The sequence below is a fragment of the Aotus nancymaae genome, unplaced genomic scaffold, assembly GCF_030222135.1.
Source record: "Aotus nancymaae isolate 86718 unplaced genomic scaffold, 86718_ANA_hifiasm-v0.15.2.pri h1tg000081l, whole genome shotgun sequence".
In the NCBI taxonomy this organism is placed as follows: Eukaryota; Metazoa; Chordata; class Mammalia; order Primates; family Aotidae; genus Aotus; species Aotus nancymaae.
Window position 1 is genome coordinate 3,962,564 of NW_026988496.1, and position 23,722 is coordinate 3,986,285.

The following is a 23,722-nucleotide window of genomic DNA, read 5'->3' on the forward strand; positions in this document are numbered from 1 at the left end:
GCTCGGCGATGGAGGGTGATAGATCCTACAAGAGCACCCCTTTGGGGCAGCAAGACTGAGACAGAGGGGTAAAGGTGGCCGGGAGGCTGAGGTGGGAAACCAGACCACAGAGAAGAATGGGGCTGCGCCAGAAATGATGACAAAACCAAGACAGAATGCGGCAGAAACAGAGCCGGGCTGAGAGAGAAAAGGAGCGGAAGGGAGAGAGAAATAAAGGGGTGGGGGCAGGAGGAGCGGTGGGGTGACCCAACCAGGGATGGGGCCGGCAGAGGGCCGGGCGAGGAAGGAGGCCCGAGGCAACAGGAGGAGCCTAGGGACGGCTGCGGCGCCCCCTCCGTGCGCACACACAAGGCCGGCCCAGCCCCGGCCCAGCCTAGCCCGGGGCCGGCCTCGGCTGTTTGCAGAAGGAAGCCAGCTCTGTGGTCAGGGCGCCCCAGGCCCGGCGGCAGCCGCCCCCAGCACTTAATGAGATTCTTGTTCCGAGCTGCGGGAGATGGGGCCGGGCTGCAGAGGCCCCGCAGCGCCTCTGCTCTCACCCGAAGGGGGCCTGGGCCAGGGCTGGGGCCCGGACAGCTGAAGGGGCTACACAGGAAGGTGGCCCGACAAAGGCTGGCCACAGAGGCTGTCAGGCCTTGGGGACAGAGGGGCTGGTCCTGGCAGAGGAGCCTTGTGGCCCGTGGCAGAGCTCTGGGGAGGAGGGGGATGGGGAAGGGCCTGGGGTTGACCGGCAGGCAGTAGTCCTGGGTTTAGAAATTGGCTCTGCCCCACCCCCCGCGCCGGGTCTGAGTGACCTTGGGCAAGCGCCAACCTGTCTCTCTGGGCCTCAGTTTCCCCACTCGCCCCATGAAGGGCAAACTCAGGCAGGTAGGGACCATGAAGAAGCCAAGAGCATGTGCCCTGGCTCAGGAGACAGCTGTTGCTCAGCTCCAGCTGTTGGTTGCCCTGTGAGAATGTTTCGAGTATTACTAGAACTTCAGATTTTTTTTCAAGTTATAAATCTGGATTTTTACATAAAAATCTCCTGAATCTTAAATGATGGCAGCTAATTTCTTCTTAATGTAGGCACTGGGTGAGCCAAAGAAAACACTTTGAGGGTCTTAAGTGGCCCATAAGATGCCTGTTTATGGCAGTCTCTAATGCCCACATCAGCTCTGACAATCGCCACATCTATATAACTCCACCACCATCCTGAGTGGAATTCAACAGTCACCCAAATCTCATGCCCTTGAAGAATGGACAGAATTGTACCACCAGGACGAGGCTGCTGTGCACTAGCCTTGGGTGGGTGGGAACACGTGGTCCAGGACGCAGGGTTTCTTGATGACCTGTTGACTGGCCGGTTCACCCTGTCTTGCTTACAGAGCTCCCATCTCTCCCTGCCTCAGCTCTTCAAGGCCTTCCTTGGAAACACATTCCGCCTGGGACTTGACAACGAGCCAGGCAGATACTATGCAAAGCCACAGCTTGTCTGTCACTCGTCCTTCAGCCCAGGCCAGAGAGAGGCAGTACCCCAGAGCCAGCCCCAGAGCCAAATCCACCAGTAGCCCTGTCCTTACTCTGGCAGCTCTAACTCCAGGGCCACCACCATGGCATGGCAGGGAGGTGGGGAGGGAAGAAGAGGGGAAGAAGGACGCGGAGCATCCTGGTGTGTACTGAGAATGGGCCTTTCCCAGACCTCTGTGTCTCCACCCCTTCCCACCCCACAGCCCACGAAGCCCAGCCAAGCATGACAAGGGTTAATTGGATACCCCCAGCTGGAATCATAGAATCATAGGGCTGGAACAGACCTTGGAGGTCATCTGTCAGGGGGAGAGGAGAGATTTTAATTACCCAATTCATCTGGATTGGAAGGACCCCCAGCCCCCAGTCCCAGTCCAGGTTGTTTACTGAGGAGGAGGTTAGGCCAGGAAGGGCTGATGGGCTGGGAGCCTCTGAGGGGTAGGGCCTGGCCACATGAGTCACATTCCTGGCACTGCCATCCACATCCCCAGTAGTGCCCAGTTCTAGGAGAGGCGCACAGCACTCAGCTGAATAATTGACTAACAGGCAAGACTAACAGTACCATGAGAGATTGTGAGTGACAGACCCCTGAACCAGGAGACAAACGACCAGGCCCCCAGGACTAGCTACATTCAAGGTCACACAGCTAGGAGGAGGCTGTACTGAGCCCTTTCCCATCACCCCATCAGACCTCTTTTCATGGGGCTGGGACAGGAACCTCAAAGGCAGCTAGGAGGGAGGGGCAGTCACCTCGTTCCCACTCCTGCAGACTCTGAGCGTCTTCAGGCTTCCTAGTGCAACCTGTGCTTTCCAGTCTACTGAGCTCTACTTGCAGTGTGATCTGAAACAAGAGAGCTCCCCTCACAATTCTTTAGACACAATCAGAAAAAAAAAAAATGAGTTGGTTATACCAGTAACGCTTGAGGTCAGACACCAGGAAGAACTTCCTGAAGTAGGACTCCCCACAGAAGCAGCAATCCAAGTGGACTCTGGAATCTCCTGTCCTGGAGAACTGGTGGCCCTATAAGAAATGGGGAAGTCACATCAGATCTGGGCAAGGGCTAGTTGAGTGACGTTTCCACCTGTATCCCTAAGCCCAGAGCTCAGCAATGCAGGGGTAGGGTCAATTTACCTAATTTCTTGCCTATTACCCTGCAGCTAACGGAAACTGGGAACGTTCCCAGCCCAGGGCTGAGGTTGCTGATGAGAAATGGAAACTCAGGGCCACCATAGCCTCTTAGTCCCCACAAGTTAGCCAGGGGATAGAACCCAGCTGAGGCAGATAGACCCAGGCTCATTCTCTCTTCATTCCCTAGAAACAGAATCAAATGCTGACCCCTTGGCTCAGAACCCAAGATGGGTAGGTGACTAGGCTGGAGGACAGAGCAGGGGCTGGGGGACATTGGGGCAGGGACATTGGGGTAGCCACGTGTCTCCATCCCAAGGCAGAGGGAAATGAGAAAGACACAGAACTCTCTTGGAAACTCTCAATATCACTTTAAAGGGTGTTCATAGTTACCTTGTTCTTTGCTTTAAAAGTCCTGAGGGTTTAATAACACTTTTAAGTGGCATCTTCTGTGGGGAAGTTCCCATTGGCTGCAGGCCCAGCCCGTGTCATTTCTATCCCAGCCCCTTTCCCACAGCTGAGCAGTGCATTTATCCCGGCCCTGGGATCAAAGCTTGATCACACTGGAAGTTCCCCTTGATATGGATCCTCCATCCTTCCTGCTGCAGTACCCCACTCTCTTTCCTTTAACCCTGCCCCCAAATGGAAATGAAGTCCTCTTTGGTCCCTGAAATGAACAAAGCTCGGATTTAAAAATGAACGTGCTGCTCAGGAGGTAATCCCGGCACCCTGCCACCCGTCATTCCTTGCCACTACCATCCCCAGCATGTTCCCTCCTGGGAACTGGCTGAGGCTTCGGGGATTAAAGGAAAGGCCCAGAACAAGTCAGTCTGAGTGGGTCTGAGGATCGCAGGCAGAAGGGAAAGAAGGAGGGAGGGGTGGAACTGGGTGGCCTTTGGGTTAAATCAGATAATAAACCTAAGCCACCTGCCGTTTGAGCCTACAGTATAAATCGTTAATCGGTTTGGGACTTGCATATCCGCTAATGAATTTCTCTATTCCCAGAAGGTCTCTCTGGAGCCGCCCCCAACCACTGCAGGGGGCCACTCAGGGAGTTCCAGTTCCTTGGACTGGGGGTAGCACTCTGCATCCTCCAGGCCTGGTTCTCCTGTTCCCCTAGCCCATTTGTGCCCCTCCCGATCAACTTTCCTCCATGCAGCTTGAGGAGTCTGAAAGCTTAAAGGGGGAGGGTCTGGGAGCCTAAGGGGGAACTGGAAAGGAGGGGGTCCTGGACAAGGGTGCTCCACCTTTCTCAACTTTGGTTCATTCATCTATAAAAGGTGACGATCACCTGTCTCATGGGATTGAAGATTAAATAAAATCATGTAAGAGACACACCTAGTATAATGCCTGGCACATAGTAGGTGCTCAATTCATGAACTTTATTCTCCTTTTCTGCCTCTAATATCATCCAGAGAGAGGGGCCTAGCTACTTTTGGGCTCCAAGAAGGAATTCTCAAAAATGACAGCTGAATAAAGTTGGTTGAGCAGTGAAAAGCTTCCCACCTGGACCTGTGAACCCAGGAGGTCATAGAATTCCTCACCCCAGGTTTGGCTTTTAATGTCAGTAGTTCCCACCACCGTCTGCCTGGACTTCACAAGGGTCTGTAAGCCCCAGACATGGGGGCTGAATGGACCAGCCTCTCCCCTTCTAACGCATCTTGTGGCCTAAAGACAGTGAGCACAGTCCTCTGAGCAACTCCTAGACATGCAGGGGCTGCGTAGGAAAGGCCCCAGGTCATCGCTACTGGAGGTAGAGTTTGGCCAATGTCTAGACACAGATGGCCACAGCTGTCAGGGCCCTGGGCTATGGCTCTGCCAACTGCTTTGCCCTTCCCCTTCACTGCCTGCCACCCATGGGCCACGCACAGAGCTGAGGCCTTAGCATAACACGTGCAGAGGGTGGGTAGAGATGCTAAAGAAACCAGTCTCTGGAGAGCTTGCATTTCTGCAGGGGGTGGGGAGACCACTGAGGACTAACGGAAGGGCAGTGTGCATCCTAGGAAAGACACCAAAACGGGCAAATGGATGCCTCCTTGTAGGACCTTGAGCCAGCCACTCCCTCTTCATTAAACCAGCTGGATTTCTTTGCAGGTTTGTCTGAGGATGCTGCTGAAGGAGAATGGGGGAGTTGGGTTCTCTACCTAGGCGTCAAGCTGTGCAGTTTATGTGGCTAAAAATAGTGTTCAAACTTTTGGCTTACAATGACTTCGCATGGTTTCTTTCTGCTCTGACACTCTAAGGCTCTATGAGCTCAGAGCCCTGCCAGGATGTTCACTCTCTTTCTAACGTATATCCCGTGTATCTTCTGGATCTACTTACCCATAATCTCCAGAGAGGCTAGTAGAACTGATCTTCGCATCTGACCTAATGACATGGAAGAAATGTGCAGTGTGATCTTTTCTCCCCTCCTGGCCTCACTGTCTCCATCTGTACAATGAGAAGAATTGAATTCAGTATTTTCCAAGCCCCCCAACCTTCCGCTCTGGTGGTTGAGTTCTTCCCGCAGGCCAGAGGAGAGCCAGTCTCAAGGACTGACCTTAGTGGGTAAGGTTACGATAGAAAAGATCTCCTGGGAGGTGAAATCAAGGATTGCAACCCCACCATGGAGGAGGTATAGTTGTCCTTTGAAGACTTGCTCTGTTACTAACTATGTGGCCTTAGGTAAATACCTTGCCCTCTCTGATCCTCTATATCACCATCTTGCAATGGGAGGAGAGCTGGCAGGAATGCCATATTAGATGCTGTCTCTGTCTTTATAAAGCTGAATTGGGTAACTGGTTCTGAGCTGAGGTGAGCTGAGCCCAGTTCTGTTCAATGACAGCTTCCAGGGACCTGGTCTTCACTTCCCTGTGACTCTCCCTACAGGTGCAAAAATCAGATGCTTGCGTTTTCCAGGGCGTCGATGGCTGCATCCCAGGCCTGCAGCAGTGGTCTCTGTAGTAGTGCAGCCCAGCCTAGCCCTACTCTGGCCAGAGACCACACCAAGCCAAGGCCAAATAAGGGCCTATCTGGACCTCTGCCCCAGGGACAAGGGGTCTGCTGGAGGAAAGGACTGACCACTGAAAAGAGAAAGAGGTCAGAGGAGGAGTTCATGGCTCCTCTGTGGCTAACACCCACAATCTTATGAAACTGAGACTGCTGTAACAGAATACCATAAACTGGGTGACTTCAATGACAGGCATTTATTTCTCACAGTTCTAGAAGCTGAGAAGTCTAAGATCTTGGTGCTCACAGATTCAGCATCTGATGAGGGTTGTCTCATTGTATCCTCCCACGGTAAAGAGCAGAGAGTAAAGAAGTAAGTTGTCTCGTGTCTCTTATAAGGGCACTAATCCCGTCATGAGGGCTCTACCCTTAGGATCTAATCACCTCCCAAAGGCCCACCTCCAAATACTATCACATTGGGGATTAGAGTTTCAACATAGGAATTGGTGGCGGGGCAGCAGGGTCAGACACAAACATTCAGTCCCTAGCACCCACCTTCCTTCTACCTCTATTCACAGAGACTTCAAGAAAATCAGAGCTGAAAGACAACATCTGGTACAATCCCCCATAGTACACGTGAAGAAACTGAAGCCAGAGAGAGGGGAAGGAACTTGCTCGGGCTTCCTGACACTCTCACAATAATAATAGCTGATCTTCACAGGGGACTCCCTGTGGGTCAAGTCCTGGCATCCATTAGCTTAGTAAGGCCACACAAAAGGACCATGAAATAGATTCTACCATCCCCATTTTACAAGTGGGGAAGCCAGGGTTCAGAGGGAAACTGACTGACCAGGGAAATTGATTGGCTGAGAGCGTGGTGGCCTGGAAGCAGCAAAATTTGGATTCGAACATAGGATTGTCTACCACAATCTAACTTTAGACTCCTATTGCTGCTCTAGTGACTCTCCTGGATTTGTTTCTCATGCCAGGCCAACTGAACTACTGATGCACCAGGCATTGACAGAAGCATGGCAGGACTTTGAGGCTTTCGCAGTTCAGGTCCCTGCCTTCAGAGTGAAGGAAGGGGCAGTGCAAATAATATTTAATGATATAGAGAAATGCTTATGGCTCACTGATATGTGGGAAACTGAAGATACAACACAAAATGGGTAGGATAAGACATGCAAATGGCCACCAGGTACATACAATGCTGCTCAGTGTCTTATCATCACGCAAATGCAAATCACAACCACAATGAGATATCACCTCACACCCATTAGAATGACTATTATCAAAAAACCAAGAGATAACAAGTGTTGGCAAAGATGTTGAGAAAAGGGAACACTTATGTACATGGTTGGCAGGAATGTAAATTAGTACAGCCACTTTGAAAAAGAGGATGGAAGCTACTCAGAAAATTACAAATAGAACTACCATATAATCCAGCAATCCCACTTCTGGGTATTTACTGAAAGGAAATAAAAGCAATGCCTCAAAGGGAGATCTGCACCCCCACGTTCGGCATTATTCACAATAGTCAAGGTATGAAATCAACCTAGTGCACATCAATGGATGAATGGATAAAGAAAATGTGATATATACATATACATACATACACACATATATGTGTGTATGTATGTATATGTATATATCACATTTTCTTTATACACATATATGTGTATATGGCCATATATGCCACACATATATGGCACACATATATGTGTGTATGGGAATATTATTCAGCCTTTAAAAAGAAAAAGAAGAAAATCCTGTCACATGACACAACATGGATAAACCAGGTGGAGATTATGGTAAGTGAAATAAGCTAGTCACAGGACAAATACTGCACAATTAAATGTATATGACGTATCTAAAATAGTCAAACTCATAGAAGCAGAAAGTAGAATGGCGGTTACCAGGTAATGTGGGGAGGGGCAATGGGGAGTTACTGTTGAATGGGTATAGAGTTTCAGTCATGCAAGATGGAAAATTCTAGAGACCTGCTGCACAACACAGTGCTCAAAGTTAACAATACCGTACTGTCCACTTACAAATCTGTTAGGAGGATAGATCTGATGTTATGTGTTTTTATCACAATAATAAAAAAAAAATAAGATAGCCAGTGTGTGATCTCATGTATAAAAAGGAAGACTGTGTGTGTGGAGAGAGAAAAAAAAATGACTAGAAAGAAAGACACTGAAAAGTTAACAGTGATTCTCCCTGGTTAGTGGGATTACAGGTTTGATTTTCTTGGTAATACTCTTCTGTGGTTTTTGAATCTTCTACGGAGAGTGTGCATTACTTTTATCATTTCCCCTCTTTCCCGACCAAAAAAAGAAAGAAAAGAGAGAGAGAGAAAGAAGAAAAGAGAGAAAGAAGAAAGAAAGAAGAAAGGAAAGAAAGAAAGAAAGAAAGAAAGAAAGAAAGAAAGAAAGAAAGAAAGAAAGAAAGAAAGAAAGAAAGAAAGAAAGAAAGAAAGAAAGAAAGAAAGAAAGAAAAGAAACCAAGAAAATCATCAGATTTGGAGCCAGTCGCAGAGGCTTGATCATGCCCACACTTCCTTCCTGCATGACTGTGGACAAGTCATCTAGGCCCTCTGAGTCGCAAATTCCTCACCTCTCAGATGAGTGTCGTGCTATCAGATTTCTTGTCTGTGCTGTAGAGACAACTTATGTTTTATTTTGGTCCCTCAAGGGAGATGGAGAACAGAGGTGAAGGAACTGGCATCTTTATCCCCAGACAAAGCCACCAGGATGCAAGCAAGTGCCAGGTGGGGCCCTCAGTCTCAAACAGAACAACTTTCTCCTGCTAAATCAAGAGAAAGGGGAGGATGTGGCCGGGACCTCTTTGTGGCCTCAGTTTATCCATCTGGAAAATGAGTGCTGTGACCAGGTCAGATCCCTGTGCCATGGAGCTAGGGACGGGTGAGGCTCCTGGGCTGGGCGAAGCCTTCAAGCTCCAGGCAAGGCCTGTCCACTGGACCATGAGCAGCCTCCACCCTGAGGTTAAGATCCTGTGAACTCTGGGAGTGAGAGTAGAAGGCAGGCCTGCAAGGTGAGAGGTAGAGAAGAGGAAGCACAGAACAGGGAAAACCTGCACAGGGCTACCCCCACGTCACCCACTCTACACTCACACACACCCACCAGGCAGGCAGAGCGTTGTTATCTTTGTGGCCATACTCCAGGTCCAGGGCGCTCAGGGCAGCAGTTGCATAATCCCGATGGGCCCCCACTCCAGCAGTACAGCAAGACAACGGGGCTGTGGTATAGCTCTTAACCCCTCCCTAGCTGGCCCACTCCTGGCAACCAACACCAGCCCTCGCCGTATTCCTTTACCCTGCTGACTGAGGTCTCAATTGCTAGGACAGGCAGCAGGTCAGGGAAGCCAAAGGCAGGGGGCAAGGCTGTGCCCCACAGCAGCCAGGCCCCAGACCTGAGAGAAGCCCCAAGTTGTCTGGAGGCAGCACAGGCACGAGGATACCCAACACCTACCCAGTGACTCTCAAAAAAGGCTGTAAGTTTCCTGGCTGGGGCCCCACCAGGCAATCCTGCAGATTCCCCTGCCTGCAGGCAAGCTACACTCTCCTCCACCCCATGGGGACAAGGGAGCCTCCCCTTGCACAAAGCCGAGCAGGCCTTCTGCAGAGCTTCCCTACATCACCCCTCCCAGACACTCCTCTGTGTTGCCCTCAGAAGATGGAGAAGCTCACTTCTCAGCCTTGTCTGCAGAAAAATATCCATGCAAAGACAAAATTATCAGCCTGTGGTTTTCTGTAGATTTAGGGGTCCCATTTTCTCCTCCCTTTCCTTAGATGAATCCTAGAACATTTGAGCTGGAAGAGATTATAAAACCCAATGTCTCCCCACCCCCGTTCCCCAGAGACATCCATTGTACAGAAAGGCCTACTGAAGCCCCAAAAAGGGAAAGGCCCAACTCTAGGTTTGAAGCCAGCCAGGTAGCCCTCTGCCCCACTCTGCCCTGAGGGTCTGTCCCCTTTCTAGCAGTCTCAGCCTCCCTATGAAGTAGCAAGGGGCTGGGACAACAAAGTCCCAGGAGGTTCTCCTGGCTGGGGGAGTCATGAACTTTGGGGTAGCCCCCCCACCACACCTAACTCCCCCACACCGAGGGGTTCAGCCCAGGCCTGCCTCCCCCAGTCCTGCACTGTTCTCCTGCACCTTGCCAGGGAGCAGCAGAAGGAAAACTGTCTTCATTGCTCTCTGCCTCTGGTTGATAGCAACATTCACACTCACTCGGGCTCTCATGCGCACTCTCTCTCCCCACAGCACAAACGTCTTGCAGGCTCTCTCCCACTCTTTCCATCTCTCTGTTTTTGTCTGTCTCTGTCACACATAATATCAGTGTGTAATATTCCTCCAGGTCTTTGTCTCACCTTCCTCTGTTGCTCAATCTCTCTCTCTCTCTCTCTCTCTCTCTCTCACACACACACACACATATATGCAGCCTATCCCAACACTCTTATTCCTTTACTCTTGGTATGCACTGCCTTTCTGCACCTCTCACACCGTTTCTGTTTTTCCACATCTTCCCCTCCGTCTCTTTCTTTCTCCCTCTCAGTTGCTGGGGCTTCCTTTCCTCTCCACATCTTGCACCTTCTGTGAGTTTCCCTCTCTCACTCTCTACCCCTCCTGTGACGGCTGAGGAAGCTCATCACTCCACCCCTCCCTGGAGTGAGCAGGGGCATCTGGAAGAGGCTCAGGTGGCGCTTTCACAGCACCAGATTCATGTCAGCAGGCCAAGCGGAGCAGAGGCAGTGGTGGGAGGTTGGGCAAGGGGGCTGGCGGCACCAGGCCTGGCTCTGCTCGGGAAATCCCCTTCCCCCATGCCAGGCCCTTCCTGAGTCAGGCCCTGGGAATAACCATTTCAGCTAAACCTAAGGGCTGCTGGGAGGAAGGGATGGTGGGCCTGGGAGTTGGTGTCATCTGTTTCCCACTGTACAACTGGCCAAGTGCTCTGATTGATAGTGTCTGATTTGATACTCACTAGAAACCTCAGTGAAAGGCAGAGGAGGAGCCTCTTTTTCCTGCTTGAAAGACAAGGACCCTGAGCTCCAAGAAGTCGAAGGACTTGACCCAGAGCATATAGGCAGGCAATGACAGGTCCAGAAAAAGAGCAAAAACTGCTGAGCAAAGATCAACTGCTCTGGGCCATCCTCACCCCAACTCTGCTCCCTGAGTCATGGGCACACTGGGCAGAGGGGCTGGCAGGGTGCTCTCTGATGCAAGGACTCAGTTAAGCACTTACTGAGGTCCTGCTTTGAGCAAAAACCTGGGAAATGCAAAGACAGGCACTAATAAACTCTCCTACCTGGTAAGAGCTTTACCATTTGCAAAGTACTCACTCATACATGGCTGCATTTGCCATCTTCCTGATAACCAAGGTAAGTAATGATTAATTCATGCCCACTGTCTGCTAGGGAGTTAGTGGCAAAGAGGAGATTAGAGTTTCGTCATCCAACCCCTAATCCACAGTCCTTCCTGCTGTGACCCCAGGCAATGAGGGCCCAAGCAGCCCCGGCCCTCTGTGACTAGGAAGGTTGGTATTGGCCATGGGGCCTGTGCCAGGGCCAGCTCAGGCTGTACTCACAGGGCAGAATCTCTGTTCTTTCCCAAGCAGGCAAAGCACAGTGGGCAGGGTAGGAGGATGCTCTAAGTCCAGGATGTGGCTGGCTCTCTTTCCAGAACCCAGACACAAGGGATTGGTCATTGTACCCTACCCTGAAATTCTGAACCCAGCCAAACCTGGCCTAGTGCTGACACAGGAGCTTTTGTGTGAGAGGTGCATGGGGCTTCTGACAGCAATGTCAGGGAGGAGAGGGCCTAACATGGCCCAAAGATGCTTGACCTTGCTTCCTAAACTCTGATTTATTAAAGAAGACTCACCTGTTTATTGTTTCTCTTTCTCCCCACTATTACATCAGCTCCAGGGCCAGGCACAGTGGCTCATGCCTGTAATCCCAGAACTTTAGGAGGCCGAGGTAGGATGACTGCTTAAGACCAAGGGTTCAATACCAGCCTGGGCAACATAGCAAGATCCTGTCTCTACCAAAAAAATAAATAATAAACAAATTTAAAGTTAGGCCAGGCACAGTGTCTCATGCCTGTAATCCCAGCACTTTGGGAGGCGGAGGCCGGTGGATCACTCGAGCCCAGGAGTTTGAGACCAGCCTGGCCAAAAATATGGCAAAAACCCCATCTCTACAAAAAACACAAACATTAGCTGGGTGTGGTGGCATGCACCTGCAGTACTTGCTACTCAGGAGGCTGAGGTGGGAGGATCAATTGAGCCCAAGAAGTCGAGGCTTCAGTGAGCCGTGATTGTACCACTGTACTACAGCCTGGACAACAAAGCAAGACCCTGTCTCAAAAAGAAAAAAAACAGTGTGGAGGTGCACACCTGTACTCCCAGCTAATCAGGAGGCTGAGGCAGAAGGATCGCTTGAGACCAGGAGGTCAAGGCTGCAGCGAGCCATGATTGTTCCCCCTGCACTCCAGCCTGAGCCACAAAGTGAGAACCTGTCTCTTAAAAAAAGAAATGTAGAAAAAAAAGAAATCGCAGGAGGGGAGGGATTTTTGAGTTTTGCTCATTGCTCTATCCCCAGTGTGGACAACGGTGCCTGGCAAATAGGAGGTACACAATGAACAAGTATTGTTATATCAGGAGCCCCATAAGGGAAGAAGAGAGTTGTATAGCCTAAGATTTGCACATCTCCTTTTCCTGGGAATATCGGGAGATGGCATACCACCCCCAGAGTTCAGACTCAGTGCTATTCCAGAACACCTGGCAAGTATCCTTGTACAACCCCACCTTCTCCCAAGGGCCCTGCCAGGTCCAAGGGATAAAGAACCAGGGCACTTCCCACGCGTTCCCACAGAGCACAGCTAACCGCACATCTTGGTCCTAACTCAGACTTCTAGGTTGTATGGTGGGTGGAGCGCTGAAGCCCATTCCTCAGCCGAGGAGACTGAGGCCTGGAGAGACTAAAGGAGCCAGACCAAGGTCACTCAGAGGGTTGGGGGTGGAGCTAAGCTTGGAGGCCAGGGCTCCTCTTCTCCTGCTGGGCTCTGGGAGGGATCAGGGAAAGGGAGGGGAGGAGAAGGCAGAAAGCAGGTCTTCAGGGCTGCCCATCCTAGGTGCCCATACCAGGCCTACCAGTCTGTGGTACACCTTGCATTCTCTAACCACAATATTCCCCTTCTCCCTTCTTCAGGAGCCAACAGTGGGGCCCAAGCAGCTGTGAATGGGGCCTTCCATCTCTGCTGGACCCCAGCCTCGGCCCACTCTTGTCTCAGCCCTGCCCACAGCCCCAGCCACACGTCCCCACTTCTCCACTCCCCTCCTCAGATGGAAACTCTATCTCCACTCACACTTGCTCCCTTTATATCTCTCCCCTCAGTTTTATGGGGCGGCTGCGGCAAGAAAGAATTGGGGGGGTGTGCTGCGGCTCAGAGACTGTCCTTTATTAGTTCTCTCTTCCCCGGGAAATGAGGGGCTGCAGCTGGCCAGCGATATGGGTGGGGTAAGCTGGCCTCTGGCTGCTGGGAAGGCAGCACATCTGGGGGTGGGGGCCTGGAAGGGAAGCTGAGATGAATTACCTGTGTGTGCTGGGAGAATCAATTGGGCATGCGGGCACGCTGCCTGCCCCGCTGGAATTAGGGAGCAGGGGTCGGGGCTCCAGCTGGGGACCTGGGAGCAGGCAGAGTCCCCATCGAGGGGGCAGCTAGTGGCAGTGAGTTGGAGAGAAAGAAAGCCCAGCCTCCCTGAAAAAGAAGAAAGAGCTATTTTCTAACTCAGGGAAAAATCTCACTAAATGGAGCCTGCCTTTCTGCACGCCACAACCTTCTAGCAATACCACCACACATTACCCACCGCCGCCCCCCCATCCCAAAGCCACTTCCAGCTGGGCCCTGGAGTCTCTGTTCTTCTGCACAGCTGGCATGGGTGCTCCATGACACATCCTAGCCCCTGGCCACCCACCCCCCATTTTCTCATTCTCTTGACACCACCAACGTCCCCTGCAACATACACACACCCAAGGTCAAATTGTCAACTCTGCCACTTAGCTGTGTGCAGCCTCAGTTTTCCTCATCTGGGAAGTGGAGCAAATCGTTTCAAAACAGAATGTTTTGAGTGTTGGAAATCATTAACAGGTGACCGCTAGCCCTTAGCTCTTGTTTATGGCTGGAAGTTGGTGGAATGGGAAAAGCCTGGCCTTTAGAGTTGAATACAGTGGAGTTCAAATGTGGGTTTTGCATCTTACTAGCTGAAAGACCTTCAACAGATCACTTCATATCTCCCCAAGCCTCGAGTCCTCAGATAACTAGTTTCCTTGCTTTTTCATTCCTGTAAAATGGGAATAACAATAGCTTCCTTGCAAAGTGGCTAAGACTCTCTATAGCAAATATGTTTGGAAAAGTGAGTTATTTTGCAAGCTGTGAAACCAGCTGCCAGGAGGCAAGACCCTATCGAGATGATCCCCTCTCCCTGCCCTCCGATCCCGGGTCCTTGGAGGCCCTCAACAGGAATGTGCCTCCTCAGCTCCTCAGGCACCAGGAGAGCTAGGATGTGGCAAAGGGTCAGAGAGCCAGGTGGGCTGCCGGGACCCGAAGGTGGCTGTCTGCCTAGCTGCTGGGGACAGTGCAGTTAGCCCCTCCTTCCCACACCTCCCTGCACCCCCACCTCTGCTGCAGCCATTCGGGTCCCTTGCTCTCCAGGAGGCAGCCTCCTCTCTGACATCATCTGTAGCCAATTCCCCTGAGGGCCATCCCCAATTTTCATTTCCTCTCACTAATCCTCATACACAGTCCCTTTGCACAGCCCGGAACAGCCTCTGTCCCGGAGCTGGCTTCACTTGCCAGAGACTTGTTGCAGCTCACAAACCCAGGCTTCTCAGCCAGGAGGGCCTTCCAGAGTTCTCATCTCCAGGCCTCTTCCTCCAGGGTGCTGGTGGGGATGGGAGCAGCAGGGAAGGGAGCCAGGGCCCCTCCCACCCGTTCAGCACGTTTGTGCTACTTAGAAAAGGGCATCCTCTGTAGACAGATGTAGCCTGCACCAGTGTGCACAAAATTGATAAGTATAATACAAGCTTGAGTTTCAGCCTCCACTCACACCCTTGGCCAGACACCCTCTTGCAGTTCACAACCTGTAGCACTGTGTGTGGTAACCCTGGGAAACTTAGCCTGAGCCTTCGAAAGCATGGTCAGAAAGCCTGGACTGTACTCCTATAGAGATCCTGCTGCAAGAAAAGCTAGGAAAGTCACCCTAAGCCCTAGAACAGCTCAGTGCGTGGAAAAGCGCCAACAGAATGTGATCTGTTGTGAGAGTTTGCATCCAAAGCAAACGGGCAGATGGCGAGGGCCATACCTGTCTGGGATTCTCAGGTCAGGCTGGAGCAATGGAGTCAGAAATAAAGTTCACAGTGAAAACCAAAGGCAGAAGACCTCTGGAGAATAGGAGTCCAGGGCTGAGGTTTGGGTTACATCAGTGTGGTCAGGACTGAGGATTGCTCAAGGAACAGAAAGGTCAGCATTACAGGTCTGAGTAGTAAGGAGAGGGCTGACAGTCTTGTCTTAGGTCCGATCATTACCACGTGTAGGGCCATGGGCAGTAGAGAATCGGGTCTGTGTGGAAGCCCAGACCACTGGCCCGGCCCAGAACTTCCTATTCCTCTGCCTCTTTCCAGCACCAGGATCTCGAGTTGTAAATAATCCTTAGAATACTAGAACACATTTCTTTAGCACTTTCACATCCCAGCTTCCTTGTGCCTTGAAGGGAGCAAATCTCTAACCCCCTGTATCTTTACCCTGGCAGAACCCTATTCATCTTTCAAGCCTAGTTCAAATGTCACCTCCTCTGTGAAGCCTTTCCTGACCTCCTGCCCTGGCATCCTCTCTGCTCCCATGCCTTTTTGGACTCCAACTGTCACCACACAGATCACACTACACTGTATCTCTCATTTGCTCTGTCACCCCCACCAGACTAAGGGCCCCTGAGAGCAGAGACTCTGTCTGGTTTGCCTCTGAGTCCCCAGGGCCTGGCACTGAGCCTGGAACTGGGAGGGGCTTAAGAAATGCATATTGGGTAGATGAATAAAGCAAAAGGGACACATGTTCACACATAGGTCATTGGTCCCTGGAGTCTGGGAAGGGCAGTGAACTGGACAGTTCAGTCAGGGAGTAAACATCCATGACTAGTCTCATTGCTGGGTCCCAGGCCATGTCCGGGATGGGGATGAAGGCATGATGAGTGGGGGCAGGGAGGTGGGATGGGCGCAGTGGCCTGTAGAGGGTGATTCCTGCTCATCTCAGGCCCATCCTTACTGTTCCCTTCTCAGTCTGGTCTCAAGCTCTGGACAAGCTCCAGGAAGGCAAGGCAGAGAGTATACAAGTGACATCTGACCCATCCCTCTGGAGAGTACCATGCCAACATCCTGTCTTTTTTTTTTTTCTTTTTTTTGAGACAGAGTCTCTGTTGCCAGGCACCAGGCTGGTGTGCAGTAGCGCGATCTCGGCTCACTGCAACCTCCATCTCCCTGGCTCAAGCAGTTCTCCTGCTTCAGCCTCCCAAGTAGCTGGGACTACAGGTGCGCACCAGCATGACCAGCTAATTTTTGTATTTTGAGTAGAGACGGAGTTTCACCATGTTGACCAGGATGGTCTCGATCTCCTGCCCTCGTGATCTGCCCGCCTCGGCCTCCCAAAGTGCTGGGATTACAGGCGTGAGCCACCTCGCCCAGCCTCAACGTCCTGTCTTGTGTGGCATACCAGAACAATCCCAGTGACCCCTCCTTCTCTGGCCATCTTGTGGGGCTCTGTCTTCCTAGAGAAGCCTGACCTAAGGAGGCCCAAGCCCTGCTCTGAATCACCCATCCCACTCCCCTCCCACTGAGCTGGGCTGGGGACAGCATGACGGAGCAAGGAGAACTGAAGTCAGGGAGCCTGGCTTCTTGGATTTGTGACTCAGCTTTGCCATCAACCTGTCGGGTAACTGTGGTTGAGTGTCTGATTCTGGCTGACCCTTGGACCATCCCCATTGGGGTCTACAGGCCTCCCTAAGGGATAGCCGCTCCTGCGAAGGCCAGAGGAGGGCCGGCTTGAGCACAGAAGCATGGCCTTCACCACCCTGGGTGAGCGGCGTCCGGCGCCCGCCCGTCCGCCCGCCCGCCCGCCTGCCCGCCGCCCGCCTGCCCGCCTGAGCCTGCACCCGCCTGGCCACAGGCTGAGGAAGCATAATCATGCTGGGCTATTTCAGACCCATTATCTCAGCTCAGCTCCTGCTTCCTGAGCAGGCCCCGAATTAGCCTGGCGCTTTGTTCTCAAGTGCATTTGTCAGATCGCTTGGCCTGTACCTCGGGGAGGAGGGAGAGGAGGGAGGGGAGGGCAGGGGCGGAGAGGGGGGCGGGTAGGGAGCGGGAGGAGGAACTCGACGCTAATTAAGTCTCATTAAAAAAAAGAAGACGACAATGAGGAATAAGGAGAAGAAGAAAGAAAAACGAAGTGGAGGGGGGGAGGGAAAGGCTTGCTGAGGAAGCAGAACAGCCGCCGGGAGAGACACACACAGAAACGCGCAGGCATACACACGCCCACAAAAAGACACGCAAACACACACAGCTCTCCCTCCCGGCAGCCTGCGCCGGCACTTCCCGCGCTCAGCCCTGCCCTGTGCCAGCCTGGCCGGGGCGACTTAGGCTCAGAATCCTGAGCCTTCCTTCCGGTTCCCGGGGCTGCCAGGCTAAGGGCGCAGCATAGACAGGATTCAAATCCTGCCCAGGCTCTTCAGTAGCACTGCAGCCTCTCAGTTTCCACGTTTGTCGCAGGAGAATCCCTAGGCCCACTGAGCAAGGCTGGTACGAAGGTGTCTGGCATCGAGAGGCTCATCCGCTCAGGAGTGTCTCGGCCCAGCAGCAAGCCTTCAGCTGTTGATGCCCTCTCCGGGTCAGGCCTGGCTGCGCTTGCCCCTCTGAGCCCTTCTCAGAGCCAGGAGTGGTGCTGCACCAGGGCTCAGGCCCTGCCGGGCCCCCTCCCCTCCCACCACTGTTGGCCTGTGCCCCGCCACCGCCAGCCCAGGCAGCTTTAATGGACTATTGCTTGGGCAACAGACAAAGCTGCCCAGGGCAGGGAGGCCTCTGCATCTCCACAAAGGTCCTAAGTATCCCTAATGAACTAACTCTAGCTCTCTTTCGCTCTCAGAATTCTTGGTTTCTTAGTAACTCACATCTCCCAAGGCAGGAGCTCAGCTCGGTGCCAAGCTTGCCTTTCACGCCACTTCAGCCAGGCCCTGGGTGGATGAGAAGACCTCAGTTTGTGCCTCGGCCTTCCCATCTGAGAGATGAAGGAACCTCCACTCTCCCTGCCAGCCTCAGGCATGACAGCACTTCATGCCCCGCAGAGAGAGGGGGCCTTTGCCAGCTTCTGATGGGTCTTTCAGAGATCAGAGTTCAATGATGCCTTTCCTGCTAGGGTTCAGAGGCATCAGGTCAGAGCCTTTCAAAAGCTCTCTCAGCCCAAAGCACTCCTAAACACAGCTTGGTGGCAAGAACATTCATCTAGGAGTCAGGCAGTCCTGGATTCAAATCTCTGCTCTGCAAATCACTGGCCGTAAGACCTTGAGCAAGCTAACTCTCCTTTTGCAACTTTAGTTTCCTCTTCTGGAAAATGGGGTTAAGGACCATAGCTACTTCATAGAGTGCCTGGTGCAATAGATGCTCAAGACGTTGGGCTGTTATATTACCCCTCCCGCCTCTGTTTCCCCATGTCATTCCTACCCCATCTGGCCCAACCCAGAACCACATCCTCTCAGAGCAGCCCAGGTGTCCTCAGGCCTGCAGGGCAGAAGGGTTAGAGGGGTCCATGTCATCCCAGGATTCCTCCTTACGCTCTCTGCTGAGGGCTGGGGACCGGATCACAGGAGCTCACAGTGGGTCACAAGGGCTCAGACCAGCCCCAGCACTGAGGTCAGAAACTGGGGCTTCATCACAGGGAGTAGTCAGGTCTAGGAGCAGAAAGGGCATGAGCCAGGGTCAGTAGGCCTGGCTGCCAGTCCCAGATTTGCCAAGGACTCTGCGTGCTCTTGGCTGAGTCCCTGCCCCCAGATGGGTATCAGCCGGTATCCCCTCCCCCAGAGATGAGGCTGCAAGGATTCCTGGCTGCCGGAGAGGAGGTCACTGCTGAGACTCCACCCCACTTAGTGAGGTCAGCTGGCAGGCCTCCTCCCGCTGCCCCCCACCCCATGCTTCTCCACTCCCCGCTTCGGCAGAACCGTTTCTTGCAGCCTCTTCTGCAGCAGGCCCTCTGAGCCATTCCGCCCCACATTCCTGTGCAAGCCTTCAAGCAGTCCCAGACTGAGCTGGGGCTCGAAGGGATGCTCTGTGAGCTGAGTTCCCATTGTCCGCAAATCGGGACCAGCTGTGAGCAGCCTGACAGCCCAGTGCTCGTGGCCGCCCCCACTCCTGCTGCAGTTATAGAAGAAGGAAGAAGAGTGAGCCCACCGCCTGCCTGCCTGCCCGGGGCTCCCCCCTCAACGCAGCATGATCAGCTCCCTAGCCAGGAACAATCAAGCATTATGAATAAAGATGTGCAGCTGGACAGAGAATTCCTCCACACCCACCTGGCCCACCCGGCAGCTTGCAGCCTTCCTCCCCCGACCAGGCTCTCTCCACCTCAGGGGCACCCCACCCTGGTTGGTACACAGGCATGCAGAGGCCAGTTTCCAGGGGCACAGGACTGCCCCAGCCTGGTCCTGCCCTCCGTAGAGCATCCTAGTCCTCTGGAAAACTGTTGCCCGACCCCATCACGCTATAATTGAGGTGGGCTTGCATACAAGGCATTCTGTGACCTCTGCCACCAGGGTTGGTGGGGAAGGAGGAAAGCAGCCCCTAGGGAGGCTGGAGCTGGGTTCCTGATTCCAGGGCAGGAAGCTTCGTCAGGCTCAGTGTGGTGCAGGTTCAGTGACAAGAGGCCATGGAGTAGGTGACTGTTGGCGGCAGAGCCACAGGATTCTAAATACTCTGAGCATTGATAAGTGTTCTAGCCAGGGCCTGGCATGCAGGGAACAACATCCAGACCCAGGAAGGGAGCTGGCAAGTCTTTGGGTAGGGCCTTTGGACAGAGCATCTACCCTGTGGGGAAGAGATGGCCTCTGATGAACAACAAATCAGACATTTTGGACCCATGTATGGCTAGCAAGGAAATCACACAAGTTTGGCCCTGGAGTCTCTCCCAGCCCTGGGTGCTACAGCCAAGAGAATATGAGAAATTCCAGATACCCTTCCCATCACACCTCCTCCTCCCCGCACCCTGCCCCTATGTCCTGCCTGGATCCACAGCTCTACTCACACCCCTATCTCAAAATCTGAAGAGGCCGAGGTGGCAGTCCAGGTCAGCATGAGCTTCAGACCTAAGGGCTTGGCCTCTAGGCAATGGGTCTCATTCCTGGCTGCCCAGTGGAATCACCTAGGGAGCTTTGAAAAAATCCCCAAGGACCAGGCTGCACACCAGACCAATTGACTCAGGATTTCTGGGTGTAGGATCCAACCATCAGTAATTTTTAAAGTTCCCCAAGTGAGTCTAATGTGCAGACAAACTGGAGACTACTGCCAGTGCTCGGCATCCTGTAAAGTGTTTCAGAACATAAGCTCTGAAAGTAGAGAGATCTGCGTTAGAATCTAACCTCTCCAAACCCATCTCCTTATCTGTCAGATCTGACCCCTGTGTATGACTGGCATGAGGATTCGATGAGAAAATACATGTAAAGATTTTAGCATGGCACACAGTAAGTGCTCAACAAATGCTGCTAATAGTATTATGAGCTGGAGAGGCTGACACACAGGTTGAAAGACATCTCTCTTCATCCAGAGGCTTGGAAACTTAAGTTGTAGGTTGGCAATGTCAATGACTTCCCAGAAGAGTCAGGTAATTTCATTGACAGTGGAGGCATAAAGTATACAAGCTGCGAAAGACAGCAGAAACCATCAGATCCCATCCACGTGTGACTCAAAATGGAAACTGAAAGGCAGGAAGGGAGAGAGGCTGGAAATGTGGTCCCCCAAATCCCTGGCTCACACATGTGCTCAGATCAACATGTTTATAAAGCACCTACTATGTGCCAGGCAGGCTGTTGGCATGGAAGGGGCAGAGGGGTGAATATGGCAGGGTCCATGCTCTAGGAGGGCTCAGAGTCAGGCATGTAGATCTGTTACTCACAAAGGAGGGTAAATGATCATTCCACCTGGACAGAAAGTTGGTATCCACTTGGAGAGCCCCAGAGGAGGCTCCAACAGGCTGAGGTGGGTCAGGGAGAAGGCATTCCAAGCAAAGGAGGAGACACGGGTAAAGATATTGAAGGTTTTGGAGGAGTTACCTTTGTAATCTTTATGGCAAGTACCCTGACTTTTGCGTAGAGGATGGAGGGAAAGGTCAAAGCAGGGAGGCCTGATGGAAGCTATTGCAACAACTCGGGGAAATTGATGGGGACTTGACTCTCAATCATCTGCTCCTTCCTCAATCCCCACCTCTCACCGCTGATAACCTCACCTCATTAAGAAAACAGGTGCCATCAGGCAGGAGTTTCCCTTTATCCCCACAAATTCTACAGTCCTACTGCCTGTCATCTGCCCCACTGTCCCTTCTTCCCTCCTATGACCATGGAGGACAACACCTTTCTCTTCTCTCAGACCAGCCCTTCACACTGTACTCTAGAGCCCACTCCTCTCACCTTCCCAAGGCTTTTTTCAGGTAGCTCCTCTTCCTTTGTGTTGAATCATTCCCTTTAAGAAAGATACCAGTTCAGTATCTTCCTTCTGGACAAGACGAGGCAGGGAAAAGAAGGGGGAAAAACAGAACAAGGGAAAGGAAGGGAAGGAAAGGAGTGGGGAGGGGAGGGGAGGGGAAAGGAGGGTTTCTTTTGACCAGTTTCTCTCTTCAGCTGTGGCTCTATTTCTATGCTTTCCTTCACAGGGAAAATTCTCAAAAGAGCAATCTGAACTCCATTTCCACCTCTTCCCCTCTCATTCATCCATCAACCACTGGTTTCTAACTTCTACCATCACCTCTCCACTAAAATTATCCTTGTGAAGATCACCAACAACTACCAGATAGCCAAATCCAGTGGACAGTTCCAGAAGCTGAGATTGTGAGAGGTGGGCCAGTGGAGTGGCTAAGAACAGGGCTTCTGGAGCCAGTCTGCCTAGGTTTGAACCCTGGTCGTACCACTAAACCAACTGCGTGACCTTGAGAAAGATACTTAACCTCGCTGAGACCCAACTTTCTAATCTGTAAAGTGGAGATGATACTAACAGCACCCACCTTGTAGGATTGGAATGAGGATTAAATGAGTTAATAGATGCTATGCCCATCAGCACAGTGCTTGGCGCACAGCAGGTGCTCCAAATGAGCCAGCTCCATCAGTGGCTTCTCTCTGCCTTGATATCTCAGCAGACTTCCGCAGTGCTAACCAGCTTGCTCCTTCTGTGAAGTGTCTTCTCTCAACTCTGTGACAACACACTCTTCTAGTGTGCCTCCTACCTATTTCACCGGCACCTCCACTCATCCCTCTTCTGCCCAACGTCTATATACTGGAATTCCTCAGAGACCCACACTGGGCTCTTTCCTTTCCTCTCTGCACCCTTTTCCTAGGTGAGCTCAGCCACTCCTATGACTTCAAACGCCACTGAAGTGTTTGCAACTCCAAAATGTCCACGTCCATCCCAAGCCTCTCCAATCTCCAGCCTCATTTAACTAGCCACCTACTTGATATCTTCACTTGAATGCTTCAAGAACCATCCAAACTTAACAAGTCCAAAGAGAAACTATTGATTCACACTAAAGCCTGCTCCTCCCCAGTCTTCCCATCTTGGTAAATGGCACTGTTTACTAGTTGCTCAAGCCCAATCCCCAGGAGTCATCCTTAATTGTTTCCTTCCCCTCACTCCCCACGTTCAATTGATCAGCCCGCTCTGTTGTTCTACCTCCAGTATATCTCGTCTATTCACGTCTCCATCTGCACTGCCGCCATCATCTCTCACAGCCAACTGAACAGGCCTCCTTTCCACTTTCCCCACTTCTTCTCTTACACTGCTGGTCTTGTCTCCTCACAATCATCAGAGTAATTGTTTCTCAAAGTGCATATTAGACTATTCTCCCTAACTTAAAATCTTGTGGTGGTTTTTATCTGTGCTTAGAATAAAATGCAAGTTTCTTACGCTGGCTGACAATGTTCCCCAAGATGTGTGATTTCTGCCTTTCTCTCTGACCACATCTTGTCCCACTGGCCCCCTCGTCCTCTTCACTTCAGCCACACTGGCATCTTTTCTGGTCCTTAGCACACTCGAGCTCTTTCTGGCTTCAGGGTCTTTGGAGTTGTTGTTCCCTCTGCCTGAAAAGTTGTCTCCTCAGCTCTTCACATTACTGACCCTTTGTCAACCTTCAGATCTTAGCTTAAGTATTGTATCCTAACAAAAGCCTTCCCTGAAAGTCATATGCTAAATTGGTACCCCCATCATCCTCTATCAGGATGATCTATTTATTCCCTTTGTGTCTCTTTATGTATTTATTTTGTCTGTTTCCCTCACTAGAATGTGTCATGAGGGAGATACCTTGACTGTCTTGTTCACCATGGTTGCTCCAGACTCTGGCCCAGTGACTGTTACAAAGAATTCAATAATTCTTTGTTAAATGAATGAATAAACGAATCAAAGAAAGTGGGGCTGGAGAGAAGGGAACAAATTGGGGAGATATTGAGAAAGTAGACACGTTGAGACTTGGTGTTGGATTGGATGTAGGGAAAGAGGGGAAAGAAAAGAGTATTGATGACTCCCCATTTCCTGGCCTTATTAGCTGGTTGAACCATGTATGACACTAAACAATATGGGAAGGGACCAGTTTGGGGGGAAAGACGACAAGTTCATCTTGATGTATTGAGTTCAAAGTCTCTGTCTGACATAAAATGGACATGTCTAGTAGGGACACTGGGACCTGGGTCTAGAACTGAAGAATGATCATAGCTAACAATAAAGAATGGGACATCATGACAATGACTGAAAGCTGGAGAGTGGACATTACTGTCCATTATTCTGGAGATAGCAGTAGTAAGGGGATAACCGAAGGAATGTAGAGGGAGAAGACGTCAAAAGACAGAAGCTGGAGCCAAAGCGGC